Raw genomic sequence first — 17,351 nt, 5'->3', positions numbered from 1 at the left:
GAGGCATCCTGAAACCACAAATAACTGCCAATGAGTCACGCAAGAGTCACTGGATGACAGTACAGTGGCCAAAACTGGGTAAATTAATTACTAGTTACCAGGAAAAAAGAATGCCAAGTGCATGGTCAAACAGACTTCCCCACAAGTCAGGACTTCGGTCTTCATACACAAAAGACAATCCATGTTCACATGTCAGAAATGCTTCGCTTTGTCTCAGCCACTCAGAGGGAGGATGGAGATGTTAAAACCACATAAGCTATGGTCCCAGCACTTAACAAAGGAGGGTTGACTGATGCAAAGTCTGCAGGAAACCTGAGTTCCAGTATCTGCTCTGCCATTGACTGGCTGCATGAACTTGGTCAGAATATTGAATTTTACCAGGTCTATGTTAATGCAATATGAAAAATGAATATTACCCAGCCTATATCAATGTAATAGGACCTATTGCATAAGTTCACTTAGAATAATGCAAATAAAGCTTTTTTTAATTTTTAGAGTATATTGAGTTTCTGGTGTTCAAGATGATATTTAAGTAAGACATTATCTAAGGATTTATGGTTATAGAGTGAGAACCTATGATTCCAAGTTTTTCTTTCTCTCTTAGCTCACATCTAAATCATCATGAAATCTTGTCTGCACTACCTTCAAAGTGCGTCCAGAGAATTCAACCACTCCTCCCCAGCAACATGACCATCTCTGGAGTCCAAGCCACTGTCCCCTCTCCCCTGGAGGATGGCATCAGACTCCTCATGAGTTTTCCTGCTTCTTCCCTAGTCCCTCGTCAGTCTATTCTACAGACAACTGCTGGAATGATCCTTCAAAAATGTGAGGTCATTCTACTCCTCCTCTTGAAAGCCTCTGGTTTTTATCTCACTCAGAGTAAAGGCCACAGCATAACACTAATCTACTGACACTACACACTCTACTGACCCTTTCTCCTCGGACACTGCTCTTCCTCAGTGTACTTCACTAGTCCCACTACCATCTTGGATTTCCTCCTGCATGATGTCAAACAAGCTCCTTCTACAGAACGTTGATGCCTGCTGTTCCCATTACCCAGAATGCTCCCTTCCCAGAGAGCCACAGAACCACTCTTGCAACTTCTTCATATCTTTTTGTAAATGTCATTTTCTGAGTGGAACCTCTCAGTTTTACACAATATGTAAAACTACAACCCAAACTTCCTCCTTTTGTTCTGTTGGTTTTAGCCATCCTATATGCTGTGTTATCTTTCTTCATTCATTATCTTTCTAGAATCTCTACAAGTGAGTAGAGACTTTGTTTGCTGTGTCCCAGTGCCCAGAGAGGTTCTGGATCAATAAATATATGTAAAGAATAAAAGTATGAGTGAGTGAATTCCAAATTTGGTGAACTCTAACACCAGTTTGATTGCTATGAACCAATAGTTCTATCTCTACACTAATACTGTGTTGCTATAATCACCCCCTCCTGTAAGTTATAATGCTGCAAAATCACTCACAAACTCTGGGGTAACTCTTGAGCTTAAAAATAACGTCGAAATCAATTATTATCATAATTGGAACCATTATCACTAACAGTTCTGTTTATTTAAAGAACAAAATTAGATAACTTTCAACTTCATTCATCTTTCCAAAAATCTTGCTAACTGACTTCAGCCCTTGAAATTCCTAATCTCACAGTAAGTTGGTCTGGACTGAGGTGGGTATCTATTTTCCAAAGGGGAAAAAACAGCAATAAAAAGATTGCAACACTCCTCAAAGTGGGGTTCACAATATTTTTATTTCTAAGCCACATGTACATTAGTCTCCAAAGTTCTCAGGGTAAAAAATAAAAAGGCTGGTGTATAATTTTTTAAATAGAAAAACAGGCTGTAGCACTTTAAAACTTCTCAGTTGGAAAGGGATATTTTTGGTCAATGATCTATTTTTATTTCTGCTCTGCTGTTTCTTGAGGAGTCCAATGACAAGGACCTGTCCTTCAAAGTTTTAGTCTGTGGGCACAGAATTAGCATTTTCAATTACTTTCTCTGGATGAAGTATACAGGTCTCTCTCTCTTCCCATCCCCCTCCCTTCCCTTTCTCTCATTCTCCCTTTCCTCAGAGGATACGGAGGACAGTTTCTGTCCTGGGTTATCCTTCCTTTTTTTCCCCTAGAACTTTCTCAGCAGGCTACAAACATATTTTAAAAAGCAATTTATAAATGTTTTTTAAAAAAGAAGTGCACATAGAATTTAAACCACAAATGACGTCTGCTTTTACTGTTGACACTATCTGTTTTAGTTAACAAATTTGTTTTATGTCATTCTTAATCAACAAACATATATTTTTGTTACTCCTATTGATTCTGCAGCAAAGCCAGTTAATGCTATTATGTTGGATAGTATGCTCAGAACAGCTATCCTTACAGACATTTTTAATAAAAACAAACATCAACTGGGAACTCGGAAATGAGATCAGATTGCCTTATTAACCAAGGAACAACCGTTGTTCTATTTCACATTCTTCCTTAAGTGTCTTTTCACTTATCAACTTTTTAAATACTACAATCTGTTCAGATCAAGGACAGGTATAGGAAGGGGAAGCCAAAAAAGAAGAAACTCTTGTTTAATTGTTGATAAAACTAATATCCAAAGGAGGAAAACCAGAACATACTAAAAGCCAGGTGCAAGAGTTGAGCTCAGGTAATGGGAGCCATAAATTCTTCTATCATGATGCAGTTGCCTTGCCAATTTAGTGGATGATCTTGAAGGGCCCTTCCTTTCTTCTGGCTCAGGTCTCATATTAAGTCAGAGATAAATGATTCTCAAGCACTTTGGAAATACACAGTGCTCATTAAAAAGGCACTCACAGAATTCTGAGAGTCTCCACTTCAATTCTCAAACTTAATATATCCTGCTGTTCTACTTTTGAGCCATAAGGGAGGATGCTAGAGACAAACAGATCTGGGATCTAATCTCTTTGGTTGCAAAGAGCCATCCTTAATTAAGGTTAAGAAACAGGAAAGTGATGGAATAACCAGGACAAATATCTTATGCCAGTGGGAAAGGACCGTATTTGTTGAACACATAATACATAGCAGACCACTGTGGGATTCTTTCCATATATCACTGTAAGGACAGATACCCAGAACAAATCTCCTTATCCTCTTTCCCCAAAAATCTCAGCACCAAATTATTTGAACTCATTACAAGCACTTCAAACAGAGCTGGTTTCTACGAAGGAGTCAAACATCTTCCGGATGTCTGTTAGCTTCACACTTCTCCCAGGGCTAGGTAGCATGTTTCATAATATATTCAACACCTAATAGAAAATTTAAGTCCAAGTTTCTTGGAAAGGTGAATCTAAAAAACTGCTAGTAAAGTGCTTTGTTAATGAAAAAAAATATGAAAAATTGTTAGCCACTGAAGATATGTAAATATGAAAACTACAAATCACAGTAGCAATTCTAAATAAATAACTCACTTTAAGCTACGTAGGAATAACTCAACATGCCAAAAGACAAAATACTTCTAAATATGTGTGAATTAAAATGATTACTGCCCTTCCCTCATCTAACTCTAGCCCCCCTAGTGTAACATAGAAATAATTTGGAAAGAATTAAACTAGGATGCTACTCTACACGGTTGCCAGCATATGAGTTATCAGGTGACTCTATAACCCCTGCACTGACACTGCTGCTTCCTTAAGATTTTCTTTAGCAGGTATAACCTTCACTACCCAATGTCTCCGTTGGTCTGCCATTTACCTGGCAATATCCTGTTATAGCAATAGCCTGCAATGTTAAACACCTCTTAATTATGGCCTCATTTAACAAAGGGAGCATTCATCTCTTCATTTCACAGACAGGCCACGGTAGCAGTGGTAGCAATTTTTTTTTTGTAGGAACGTAATGGCAGTTAGACTCATTTTTATTACCCTTCAATAATGAGGTTTATGTTTTGCTTTGTGCTTAAGTAATGGATTGTACTCAAATTAGTCTGCTTTTCCTTCTTATTACTCTTATGACTTTCATAAGGAAGGAGAAAGAGAGAGAGTTTAGACACATTCCATTCTGTATCCAGTCTCAGTCAAGTGCACTGGAGGGAGAATAAATGAAGTCAGAGCTTTATGCTTTCCCCTATTAGTTTAATTATGGAAGGCGCAATATCATGGAGCTTCTACACCAGAGATGGAGTCACTTTCTTCATACTCTGCTCAGTACCATTTATGTTATATTCACACAGGGGTGAAAACCACTGCAATCTCTCTCCCTCCCCCCCCTTGGGGTGTGTGTGTGTGTGTGTGTGTGTGTGTGGTGTGTGTCCCTGCTGCTTCCCTCTCTTCCTTCTTCAATGTGCTTTTGTTGTTGTTTGGAGAAATCCTGGAAATAATCTTAGTAGAGTAAAAAACATATATATACTTGCAACATTATTGGCTGAAAACATTATTTTGGCAGAAACTTCCTTTACCATTAACTAAACCAGCACATTTCTTCTAGGGCATCGACCTGTCAAACCTTTCACCAGGTTCGAATGCCACCTAATAATGTGAAGAGAAAATTTGAGATCTACACAAATTTTCCATTAGGACTTCCATAATTTTTAAGCCCAAGATATGAGGTAGACTAAATTTCAGAAGTAAATTTTCAGCAGCATTCACTGTCTTTATTTTACTTTACATTTGTAGAGCACTTTCTCAGACCTTTTCACATAGACTGAGAGCTGACAAGCTCCTCACTGCCTAGAGGAAAATGAAGCACAGAAAATAAGTATGAGGGCCAATGTTCCACACATGTCAGGTGCAGAGGTGCCTGACAACCCAAGTGTCCTGACACTCTTCTGTGTGTCATCTCCCATGTGACCTCCTCACATGGAGGATGGGAATAGTTAACTAACTAGATGAATAAGGAAACTGAGACAGAGCAAAGTTGTTTGCAAACAAAGGCTGGCAAATGGCTATGGGGGCCCAAATCCACTTAGCCCAGCTCCCACCTGCCACTTCCACCTGTTTGTTCTTTTATGGTTCTGGAGATCAAAAACCCAGGGTCTCATGAATTGTAGGCAAGTGCTCTACCACTGAGCTATATTCTTAGTCCAACCTCTACCTGCTTTTAAAACTAAAGTTTAACTGACACTTTGCCACACTCATTACTTCCCTATTGCCTAAATCTGCTTTTGTACTACAATGGCAGAGGTGCGTAGTTCTGACATACAGACTGTATGACCAGCAGAACTGAAAATATTTATTATCTGACCTTACAGAACATTTTCCAGGGTCAGCCTAAGGTATATAGTGAGTGTCAAATTGGTATCAAAATACAGATTGTCTAACCCTTTTCACTCAAGGAATAAAATGTAACCTGCCAAATATGTTAACCTGAACTCTGCCAGAAACAAGAAAGATCCCCAGACATTGTGGACTCAACTTTACAAAGGAGTGTCCAATGTCTGACTTTCAACCACTATCCACAATTCTAGTACCATGACCCAAACAGTGCCTCAGTACCCCAATGTGGAATGTGGTGCTTCTGAGTGGCAGTCTCCTCAAAGACAAAGCAGAAAGTGTCATCTCTATGCAAATGCCCTAAAACACAGGCACTTTTTGTGCCTGTCATGTATCCATGTACCCATAGACAAAATGAGAACTATGGGCCATTTTGGCTTCTCAAAGGAGTTGGTCAAGGCTTCCTTCCTTTATTGTCCTCTATTCTCAAAGGGCTCAAATTTCTAGAACTGATCAGGCTTACATACTAAAAGAAGTGAGACTGACTGGTCCCATAAATAATGTATTTCGTAACTTTAATGAAAGCTGGAATTTGATTTTTGAGTCAAACTGTCATCGATACATTACATGTCCAGTCAACTGGCCAACTTCAGAAACGAAGCTTAGTGAAAACTGGGCAAGAATGTGCATATTTCAGCAGGGCACCAGGGGCTCATGCTCATCATCCACCTACTTTGGAGGCTGAGATTGGAAAGAGTGAGGTTCAACACCAGCCTGAGCAGTGAGTCCATGAGACCCCATCATAACCAATAGCTGGGTGCAGTGATACACACCTGTCATCCAAGCTACATAGGAGGCTGAGAGCTGAAGGACTGTGGTTCTATGCCAGACCAAGGAGGAAAAAAAACCAAAGTTTGTGGGACCTCATCTCAACAGAGCAATGCTGGGCATGCTGACTCAAAAAGACAGTGTAGAATAGGAGGGTTGTGGTCCAGGCTTGCCTGGACAAAAAGCAAGAACCTGTCTCCAAAACAAGCAGAACAGAAAGGGCTGGCAACATGGCTTAAGCAGTAGCATGCCTGCCTTGCAAGTGCAAAGTTCAAACCTCAGTACCGCCAAAAAAAAAAAAAAATGCACACATCTTACTGAGCTGCTAGCTCTTTATAAAGGAATTGCTTAAGCACCAAACCTTCCAAAATGACACAATGCAATATTTAAAACAAATTCCTCTCAAGAGAAGTTTTTAAGTCATCACATTGCTTAAATCCAAGGACTCTTCCATATAAAACTGTTTTCTCTCCCCTTTCTCTTCTTTCAGATCCCTTCTCTCATCAAATCCATTGAACAAGTCCATCTATGGTCTACTAAATCCTACTTGTCTTGCCTTACTGCGAATGTATAGAGCACTGATGCTTGTCTTTTAAACTACAGCACCAGGCATAAAATGATAACCTTTGTTATTGCTCACTAGCCATTATCTCATGTGTGCTGTTGGTGTGTGGTCAAACATAGCCCTATTACTTAAATTTGAGTCACTTGTATCCAAGCCTTTTAGACAGACATAGACATATGTCCCAAATCTGACAAAACATGTGAGTTTTAACCAAGCCCATTCCATTTTTTATATTCCCCATCCTGACTAATGACATTATTACTTACTAATTTTTTAAAAGCTAACATCTATCCTCAAATCCTTCCATCTCCTTTTCATAGCTAATGAATAATCAGTCTCGTCTATTCCATCTATTAAATATTGCTGAAATCTAACATGGCCACTGTACCAGTTCACAGTCACAGTCTCATCCAGGACCAATGCAACTATCTCCAGTGTTGACCACTTCCTATTCCCTTCAATCCATTCCCCAAGGTGCTGTTCTTTTTCCCTAAGCTCAATATGGGAAATGGATCCCCACTTCTCCAGATAAGCACAGATCCCATGGAATTGCCATATAATAACCATTGAAACTCTGCCTGTTAACTTCAGTGTTGCTCCCTCTCTTGCCTCCATTCAATCATCTTCCATTTTATGTTCCAGCAATAGTTTACAGAACCTGTAGTTCCAGAATATGCTAGCACATCTCTTGTTTTTATATATGCTCTTCTCTCATCTTGAAATACCTTTTCCTACCTTAGCTGTACAGAAACCAATATTTCTCCACAAAGTCTCAACTGAATGTTAACCATTCACATCTTTTCCTGATTATGCTACTTACTATTTCCTAAGGCCATATACGATGTTGGTCATGGTTTATGGAGCAGTGTGCACAAAAGTAATCTCCAGAGACAGGGATATCTTTTTCTGTACACCACTCTTGGCTCCAATGCTACTTTCTATTATAGCAAGAATATGATTAAGTGACAGTCATATGGCTACCTGCCTTTCCACTCTACCATAAGCAAATATTCAAATATATTTTGAAAGAATGAAAAACTATCCTTTGTTTTTTATTTGTCCTATGTTTTCACTGGATTTCTCAAAGGACATACTCTAACAAAAGGTACTGAGATCAACATTATGGGCTTTGGAATCAAACAATCTCAATTCCAGACTCAGCTCCACCATTCATTAGCTCTATGACCTTGGGCACCCCACTTACCTTCTACAAAATGGGGACAAGAATGGTATCCTATTTCATGGTACTGACATGAGGAGTCAGTGAGGTAATGTATGCAAATAACCCAAAATAGCATCTAGCATGAAACAACTCTTCAATAAATGTTATCATTTATTACCTACATGTATAAGAGACATATGGTGACCATAAATAAAAATTAATCTCTTGGTTCAAATAGTCCATTATTCTACAATTTTACATCTCCTGTGATTTTCAGTGGTGTTGAACCTACAGAATTAAACACACACAGGCGCACACACACACACACACACACACACATAAGCATTTTTCCAACCAAGACTTGTCATCTGAGGATGAGGGTCGAAGAAGGGAGTGCTGCTGGTTATGGATGTTAAATAAACAATTTTTTCTTACAACAAACCCCTGGCACCCTGTTCTCACCATGTCATGGCCTGTGATGACTTAGTGTCTCCCGAGCATGACCAAGCGATTAGCGGGGCTGTGTCTGTGCATCTCGACAGTAATGGGAGCTCTCTTTCCATTTGCCATGTATTGAAGTCTGAGCGCTTCGCTGCTTCGTGCATTTTCAGCTTGATGAATTCATTATTCTCCATATTTTTCTCCTCCCTCCTTCAGAGACAAATCTTTCCCCAAAATGCCAAGACTTTTTTTTTTTTATAAATCCCCTTTTTAAAAAATACAGGTGATTTTTACATACAAAAAAAATTGATAACATGTCTATGACAGCTGCACCCAATGTCAATTTTTTTAAAAAGAAGAAAATAATAAAAATATAACTTCTATGATACAAATGCCACAGTATTGGCTTTCACTGGATGGAAACACTCAAGCTTAAGTTGGGTATTTCTTTTTTTAGATCAGAAAAGAAACAAACCAAAAGGTATTTGTTCTAGATGGGCAAGAATTCCTTGGTCAGCACCACAGATCTGAGAGCTTATTTTCCAGTCTTTGCCTTTTCCCCTCCCTGTAAGTAAAGCACCCCCATACCTGGGGTTCATCCTCACCATTCCCCATACAGAGGCCACTGGCCCATCCAGACCCTGCACTCCTGCATAGAGATGTACTCCCGAAGTGGCAAGGGCACTTTGTACAGAGCTTGTGCTCTTATATACAGTACTTTCAGGGCAAAGGAGATGAAAGAGAATTATTCTGAGTGGAACAGTAGGTAGTAGAAGACCTTACCTAAAACCAATTTTTGGCTTCCAAACTTAGTCTTGACTACCTTCCAGTAGCAAGAGGACTAGAACAGAGAACTCTACGACATACAATAGACAGGCTTTCTCTGCTAAATTCTGAATCAAGAGAAAGAGTTTAATGAACACTAAGGATTCTGCCCATATAGAAGATGACATCACAGGCACTGGGCTTTTTAGTCACCTGCATATGTCTAGGTCACAAGCACCAACAATTTCATCTTCATACACATGAAACATGAGTCATCAGAAAATTGTATCTATGAGCAAGTAGGATAATAGTAAGAAGCTCTGGCCCAGAAGTCAGATCACCTGAGTTTGCAATCTGACTGGCACAGGGACCCTGAATAGGTTACCTAACTTTCTAAGCCTCAAATTCCTTATATTAAAGAGGGAACACTACTGTACACCTGATAGTCAATGCAATGATTAAATAATTCATGAAATATACTTAGCATGTGTGTAGTTACTATTAGAATTAGTATGAAACACAGCAGCATAGATTGTTTTTATTCTTTTTGCTAATTTACTGATATATCTTCAAATACTTTTTTCCTTTTTCTGGAGTAAAAGTTTTATTGCTGTTGTTAAAGTAAAATCTTTAATTCTATCCAAAAATGAATAAGATGATTCATCTCTCATAGATATGTGTGTGTGAACACTAAGAATCTGTTCCCCAAAACTTAATGTGCAATGTGTTTTTTTGCAATATATATCGGTTTATTATAAAAGTACTTTATTCTATAAAATAACATCAAAAGACCATACCCATTAATTGGGCTTCTAACATAGAGCAAATTCTTATCTCCCAGAAAGTGAAAATGTCCCAAATGGATATCTCTTCCATTTGGCAAAATGCCATCCTTCTCAGAAGCACAACCTTGCTGTGGTCACAGAAGATGACGCTTCAGATCTAAATATAGGGTCGCAGTGCTGGGGGGAGGGGCAGAGAGATAATAAGAAAGGAGGGTAGATAGAGGCCAGTGTGCTATAAATAACCAGAGAACATGACTGCATTTAGAGCTTCCCATGTGGAGGACTCAAGCAAATCTCATGCTTTGTTTCCTGCAAGAAAAAAAGCAAGAGCTGTCTCTAGGTTTCTCAGAGAACCTGGCAGAAACACACTCGTCTATTTTCTTTTCTTTTGAAGAACCAAGAGCTCAAAATAAATCTTTACAATCACTTTAAGATTCTGTAATCCCCAAATTGCATCCATATTATACTTGGGAAATGACCGGCCCACACCAGCTCACACTAGCTTCATGCAAAATAGCTCCCGAAACATAAAAGTTTTACTTGGCAAAGTCTTAACAACTAGTGTACCTATTTCACTTGCAAGTATTTGTTTCTGTAACATCTCCAACATGGGTGCTTTTCACAATGTTTTGGCAGAAACAAACATCTGTTTTGGGGACGACACCTGATAAATTTAAACATTCCTATAATGGGAAAGTGCTGACTAGAAGAAATGTTTACAAAGATTCTTTGTGCAGTGAAGATGCCCAGGTGTCTATGAAAAAAAAGAAAAAAAAAAAACCCGTTCAGCAAAAGCTCAACCAACCAACACTGCTAAACATCTCTGGGATGCTTCTACTCCAAAATTTTCTAGGCTACATGATATAGAAAAGAACCTCATCTTGAACTCCCTGGAGAACTCTTTGCATAGTCCTGGGTATTCATAGGTATCTATTGAGTAATCTGCATTCAAATTGAAAGGAATCTGTATGCTTGTGGATTTGTGGAGTCCCAGGAGAAGTTGGGGCCCATAAACCAGTTAATGAATCCCATTAATACATATATGTAGCTTTTTCATCTGTGACATCAGTGACATTTTTTACTTGCCTATTTCTGAATATTCTTTATTAAACAATAAAGTCAAGAATAATTTCCTACAAATCACCAGTGTATGTAACTATTATTTCTTATTATTACAATGGCTTCCTCACAGGCATGATGCTCCTGGTTCAGGGGTATAGTGAAGTTTGCCAGTGTGGAACCCTTTTATGGCAGGTCCAAATCCCAAGGCTACTTTACAAAACCAGCACATGTGCCTTCCAGAAGAAACTCCACCTGCTGGAAGAGACTGGCCAATAAAACTCAGAGAATAAACTGAAAATGTCACCTTCAGACCAGGCTGGAGAAGGAATAGGTGGTACCAGGCTTCTCCAAATATTTCCAGTGAAAGTTGTTCCTCTGATGACTGACTTTGAGTCAATAACTTTTATCTCCCTTCAATGAACTAATCATCTCCATTTTTGTATATTTCATGTAAATGATATGCATATCATTTTTCCATTAAGGAATTGCTTTTTCATGGGGCTAAATGAGATAATATTTGTTTCTTCTGTAATATTCTGTAATGTGGAAGACAATGATGGTCAAGACTTACTTAAAAGCCATTTGTCTAATGTCATTTATCAACAATCATGACCTTATCAATCATGGGGGTAAGAGGTGGCACTCAAGACAGTTGATAACAAAGCTCTCAGAGGGTAAAAGTATTCAAATATCTATCTTCAACTTGATCCAGAAGATATTTTAGAAACTAGGTAGTTCTTTGAAAAAACTGACAATTCTAAAAATTTGCATAACATTACCAATAATGAGTAATGCAGCTGAAGGAAGCCTTTTAAAACCATCAATAATAAAAAAAAATTTTCAATCAATACGCCAGAGGAAAGACTAACTTTCTATTCTCTCTACAGAAAATGAGATTACAAAATCTTTCTTGTAATATGAAAAGGCAATCAAAAAACATGTAACAAAAAAAGGAAAAAGAACAAGTTTTATAGAGGAGTATCAGACAGCTAATTGAAATTTTGTTATTTTTCTGAATTTTAAAATGTTGTGATTTTTTATATTTTGTTAAATTTAAATTTTGTTGTGATTTCCTTTCTTATTCTGGACAAATATATTCACTTCTATAGCTAATTTTGCAGCTATAATTTTATATCTTTTTCTCTGACATAGCTAAGGAGAGGACGTGTGCATCCATGCATGGTCCAGTTTGGAGGAACAGACTGTAGAGGCAACAGCAACTGTCCTAGGAGATAACCATCATACCTGCTGCCCAGTCCATCTTCCCACTCCTGCTTGGAAATACTTTTCCAGTGCTAAAGATTTGGAATATCTGAGTAGTGTACTTCAGTAAGGGAAGCAATCCCATTACCATCCTGCTTAATATAAAATCTAATTTCCAGGGAGGGAGGCTGAAGGTTTCCTTTCAAGCTACCCATCTAGACCCTATAGAGGAAACTACAACATGGATTTGATGAGGTACCCATTTCCTGTCAACTATTTCTGCCTTATGACCAGTTAACCAAGGCACTCCCTAAGTACAGCAGAGGTTGTCAGTGTCACACCCACATCTTTCTCCCTCAACTGTACAGGGAGTACCATCACCTACTTACTTTTGGCCAGAGGGAAATCTCTGTCTCCCATGATGGTTTGTCTGCCTGGCCTGCACAACAGAGGAAACACGGAATCTGCTGTTGCAACCCCAACCAAGAAATGACAAAAGAGTTGATGTGCAAATATTCTAACTCCTTCACCCTTTGGTGAGATATCTGGCCTTTCAGAGGTTCCCAACAGGACTGAGCTCCAGTTACCTATGGTGAAAACTTACTTGATGTGAAACCTTTTATTTGGCTGCCTTCACTTTTCTGTCCTACTGTCTTACTTTTCAAGTGAGATCACCTCACAAATAAACTACTTGCCTTTGAATCTTTGTCTTGGGGTCTATTTCTGTGAAAATCCAACACAATTGGAAGAAAGCGAAGGCACACCCAGAATTGCATAATTATCATCATTATTACTTGCTATCGTTGAGCCCAGATGCCATCAGCTTCTCTACTTTCTAGTCACCTTGAATAAGAGAGGTCAGAAGAGAAAATTGCCATCAGAATTTAAGTCTTCCAGGAGTGATGTAGAGACTCCTTGCACTCACTGTGAAAGTCTGTGTTGTATCTCACTCTGACTTCTGCACTTGGTCTCATATTTGTCAGTTTTTTCTTCTCCTTCTTCTCCTTTTAATTTTTTGGAGGTACTAGGCATTGAACTCAGGGTCTTGTGTTTGCGAGGCAGGTGTTCTAGCACTTGAGCCATGACACCAGCCCTTTTATGCATTCGTTATTTTTGAGATAGGATCTCACTTCAAGCCCAGCCTGCCTGGAATACAATCCTCCTATTTGTGCTTCCAGGTGTAACTGTGATGACAGGCACACACCTCCACACCCAGCTTCTTTTGGCTGAAATGGGATCTCATGAACCTTTTTTTGATCAGGATTAGCCTAGAATGGTGATGATCCTCCTGATCTCCTCCTGAGTGGCTAAGATAACAGGCTTGAACCACGATGCCAAGCCATCGGTTCCTTTCTTTATTGAAACTCTCAACACTGTTGGTGAACCAGGAGCTTACTGCTACCCTTTTCCTACCTGCTTCATAGGGTTCCTTCCTCAGCTTTCCTGTCCTTCCAGATGGTACTTGACTCTGGACCAGTCCTCAGTTTCTGCCCTTCTATTTGAGAGCCCGTCCCTGAGATGCAGTGAGCTCTGATATGATGGTTGAACTGTTCCAATTCATACTTGGCTCCTTTTTTGCAGCTCTTCATGTGTAGGGGACTCATATCTTTCCTTGACTTTCATTCTAATCCCTTCAAATGCTACTCTGGGTGTTTTCCTAGTTGACCCATGTGTTTCACACAGAAGCACTAGACACTTCTGAGGCTGTCTTCTGCTTTAACTCCATTAATTTAACACATCCTCAGGGAGAATGTCCACTATGAATAATTATTCAGACAAAACTGAATGAGAAAATAAATGCGTGTAAAGAAAAAGAAAGAACCTCATATATGTTTTTGGACCACCTCAAATTTTCAATTCCACTGCATGGATGAGCAAGAGTTTAACCATGGTTGTAGGCTGTTAATTGGAATGACAACAATCGTGCTTCCAAAATGAGATGTGAAAGGCAGATATTAGAGTTGGAGTCTTTTGTGTCCACAGAAGTGTAAGTGCCTATTGTTTTTATTTAATTACTTGTCTGAAAATTGGGGAGTGGTTAATTTTCCTAAGACAAAACTAAGCATCAGATATGATTAGCATTTTCATATTCTTTTTTATTTATTAACATATATTAGTTTACAGGGGTGATTCATTGTGACATTTACATATGTGCTTACAGTGTATCTTAATTAGGTTAACCCTTGCATCATTCTCCCTCATTTTCCCTGTCTTGTTCTTAGAACAATTTCATCAGGTTTCACTGTTCTATTTTCATACATGAATACAAAATACATCCACTATATTTGCATTTATTTACCCTCTGTTTACCTTTCCCTTTCTCACTGGTACCCACTCTTGAACAGGACTTATTTTACTTTCCTGTACTTCATTTTTTTTAATTGTATATTGATTGTCCAAGGGGTTTAGCCCTGGTATTTCACATGCATAGATATCATACTTTAATCAGATTAACCACCCTATTACTCTTTCTCTATCGCCCTGCTCCCTTATTATTCAACATCTTTCAGGGCTTTTGATTATACTTTCTTCATACACAGATGCAATGTGTTCCAATATTATTCACTTTCTATCATTGAGTATTTTATTATTAAAAAAGATATTTATCAAACACATCACCACTTCTCTGGTTAAAATTATCAATGAATAAATGAAACTATGCTTTCTAGAATACCATTAATCAAAACTACTCGACCCTTAGTTTTGATAGGATGCATATATAAGTGTGCCTCAAAATATAGCACCAAATTTCCTTCATACAATTTGTCATTCAGATGAGAAATCAGAGTTACACACCTGTGCCCATTATAGTCAGTGTGTGTTCCTGCACACTGTGTTTCTAAGCAGCATGATTTGGTTTCCATGGGCTTCTACTATGTCCTTACAATAGGTGTTTACAAGTCATTTTCCACTGGAAAGGATTTGTTAGGAAGTTCTCATGTTTCACTACTTGTTGAGATGGTTGAGCAGTTTCCTGAAATTTACTTTTTGAGAAAGGTAGTTTGGCTTTTGCTTAGATGACTGATAGCAACATCAAGAAATTTTCTGTTAAATCCAAGAATCCCCAGGTCTTAAAATTACATGAATTCACAAATGAATGTCATCTTAGATTTTTCCAATAAGGATCTACTCTTGGGCCAAACGATCAGATTTTGTCAGTAGTATCACTGAGGGATATAACCTGAAGGATGGCAAGAAGGGCAAAGACAATGTTTCAACATCCCTAGATGTTAATCAATGTGCACTCCTACTCTAAAACATGGATGCTTTGAAATTTGTACCAATGCATCCATTGGTGCAGTTCAACAATAGCATACCTTATTTAAATTGCAAAAATAAAAAGGTAAGAAAAATACTTAAAACTATCAATGCAAAAACTTATTAGCTGCACTCATATTGCTCTTTTAATATTTGGCACACATGCTGGGGCATGGTGGCTCAAATCTGTAATCCTAGCTACTTAGGAGGGGGGGATCGAAAAGATCATAGTTCTAGAACAGCCTAAGCAAAAAAGTTCAGGAGACCTTATCTCAACCAATAAAAGCTAGGTGTGGTGGCATGCACTTGGCATCACAGCTACACATGAAGTGTAAATATGAGGATCACAATACAGGCCTGCTTGGGCACAAGTGATAGAGCATGAGGACCTAAGTTCAACCCTCAACACTGCCAAAGTAAAATACACATAGTGCCACTTTTGTGTCACAAAGTGTAGTCAAAGTCATTCAGTTTATGTCTCATTATGTGGCGTTACAGAGAACAACAAGTGCTCGGCCATCGGAACAAATGCAGAAGCTTGTCCTGCTTCCATGGTGTACTGACTCTCTTCAATCAAGCGCTCTTGAATCACAAGGATTTGTTGTTGCTATTGTCACTATGATTATTCATCATTATGAAACCTCAATTCAGGAAGTACTCATGGGTGCCTACTGTGAGTCATGCAGTAGGTAGACAAAGATGAACAAGGAAAAGTCCTGTCCTCATGAAGTTTACCCATCCACCTGGGGGAGTCAAGACCATCATTGAATAAGTAAATACATGTCCAGTAGAGAGAAAGGGAAGATAGGAAGGGAGGAGATGGGAGAGAAAGGAGGGGAATCGAGGACAAAGAACTGTTTTGAAGAACAGGAAGCAGAGAAGGGAGGTAGAATGTGATAAACCATGGCTATGTTGAGGAAGTCAGGGTAGATCTCTAAGTAGGTATCTCAACCGGCTCTGCAAATAGCAAGAATGGCCTCTAAAAAGTAATTGCCAGGTAAGTTTTTCTGTACCATGTGTCTGTCAAGTATCCATCACTTTGCCCAAGTTCCACTTCATCCCATCATGGGGATGTGCCCAGACTGTGATTGTTGTCCCTAACCCTTCCCAGTCAGAGTGTGGCATGCTGCTTACACAGGCCAAAGAATAAAAAAGAACTGCCAAGTAGATTTTGGATTCCCATGTAGTCTGGATTTTTCAGACCAAATGAATCAGTTGAACCTGCATGTCTCAATTGAGATGAGAACGGGGGCTTCACTTTGGCCACACATCCAAACCACATTCAGTGCTTAAGCTTCCAAGCTGTCAGTCCTTGTGACTCTCCTTTAATGATATTTAACTACTTGTGACATGAGATTCTGAAAGCTTTTTGAAAGTCTTACTCACTAATGGAAAAGCCTCTTACATATTTTATAAAAGTAAACAAACATCAAAGTTAACACTCAAATGTAACTTGTTTTTCTAAACTCTCAGAGCCTTGTCAGCATATAAAATCCCTCTAACAGGTTCTATTAAAACCAAGAGTAGAAGAGTCCTAAACTGTTCAGGGAAAAGATTAGAAGCTCCCCAAGGGCAAAGTCTCTATTGTGCATTTTTGTTCTCCAGTGCCCAGCATAGGGCCTGACTCAAAGTAGAGAAATGAGGAAATGTTTGTTTAATTGTACTACTGGGGAGGGGAGGTGCAAGACATTTAAATACATGAAGCACCTTGCTTTTGTTGATTTTTACCCTTAAACATTATTAGCTGTCTCCAAAATTAAAACTACAGATGATAATAAAAATTCTTTACAAATACAAATTTGAATCCCATTAAAGCGGGCTCTAAACAATTCTCCCTATAATACACTATGGACTACCAAAATATGCAAAGGGTACATAGGCTTAAACTACATCATTATTACCAAGGATAATGAAGATAGTAACTATCAGTTACTATGATAGCTAACACTAATTAAGCAGTAACCATGTTCAAGCACTGTGCTCCAAGCCTCCTTATGTTCTTCCTCTTCATTCATACAATATCACCTCCTGTATCACAGGTTTCCCCTAATTACCATATCTAAATGTCATCTCCATTTGATCCCTATCCCTCTCTACCT

At 38.7% G+C, this 17,351-nt stretch overlaps 1 protein-coding gene across 19 annotated transcripts in view; it reads right to left on the bottom strand.

The window, feature by feature from the left end:
• Esrrg (estrogen related receptor gamma) overlaps nucleotides 1-17,351 on the bottom strand; it is a 556,652-nt gene that overhangs the window by 457,418 nt on the left and 81,883 nt on the right. The window lies entirely within an intron of this gene.

Source organism: Castor canadensis, chromosome 11 (assembly GCF_047511655.1).
Source record: "Castor canadensis chromosome 11, mCasCan1.hap1v2, whole genome shotgun sequence".
In the NCBI taxonomy this organism is placed as follows: Eukaryota; Metazoa; Chordata; class Mammalia; order Rodentia; family Castoridae; genus Castor; species Castor canadensis.
Note: the sequence above shows the minus strand (reverse complement) of the source record. Positions and strands in the feature narration are given on the sequence as shown.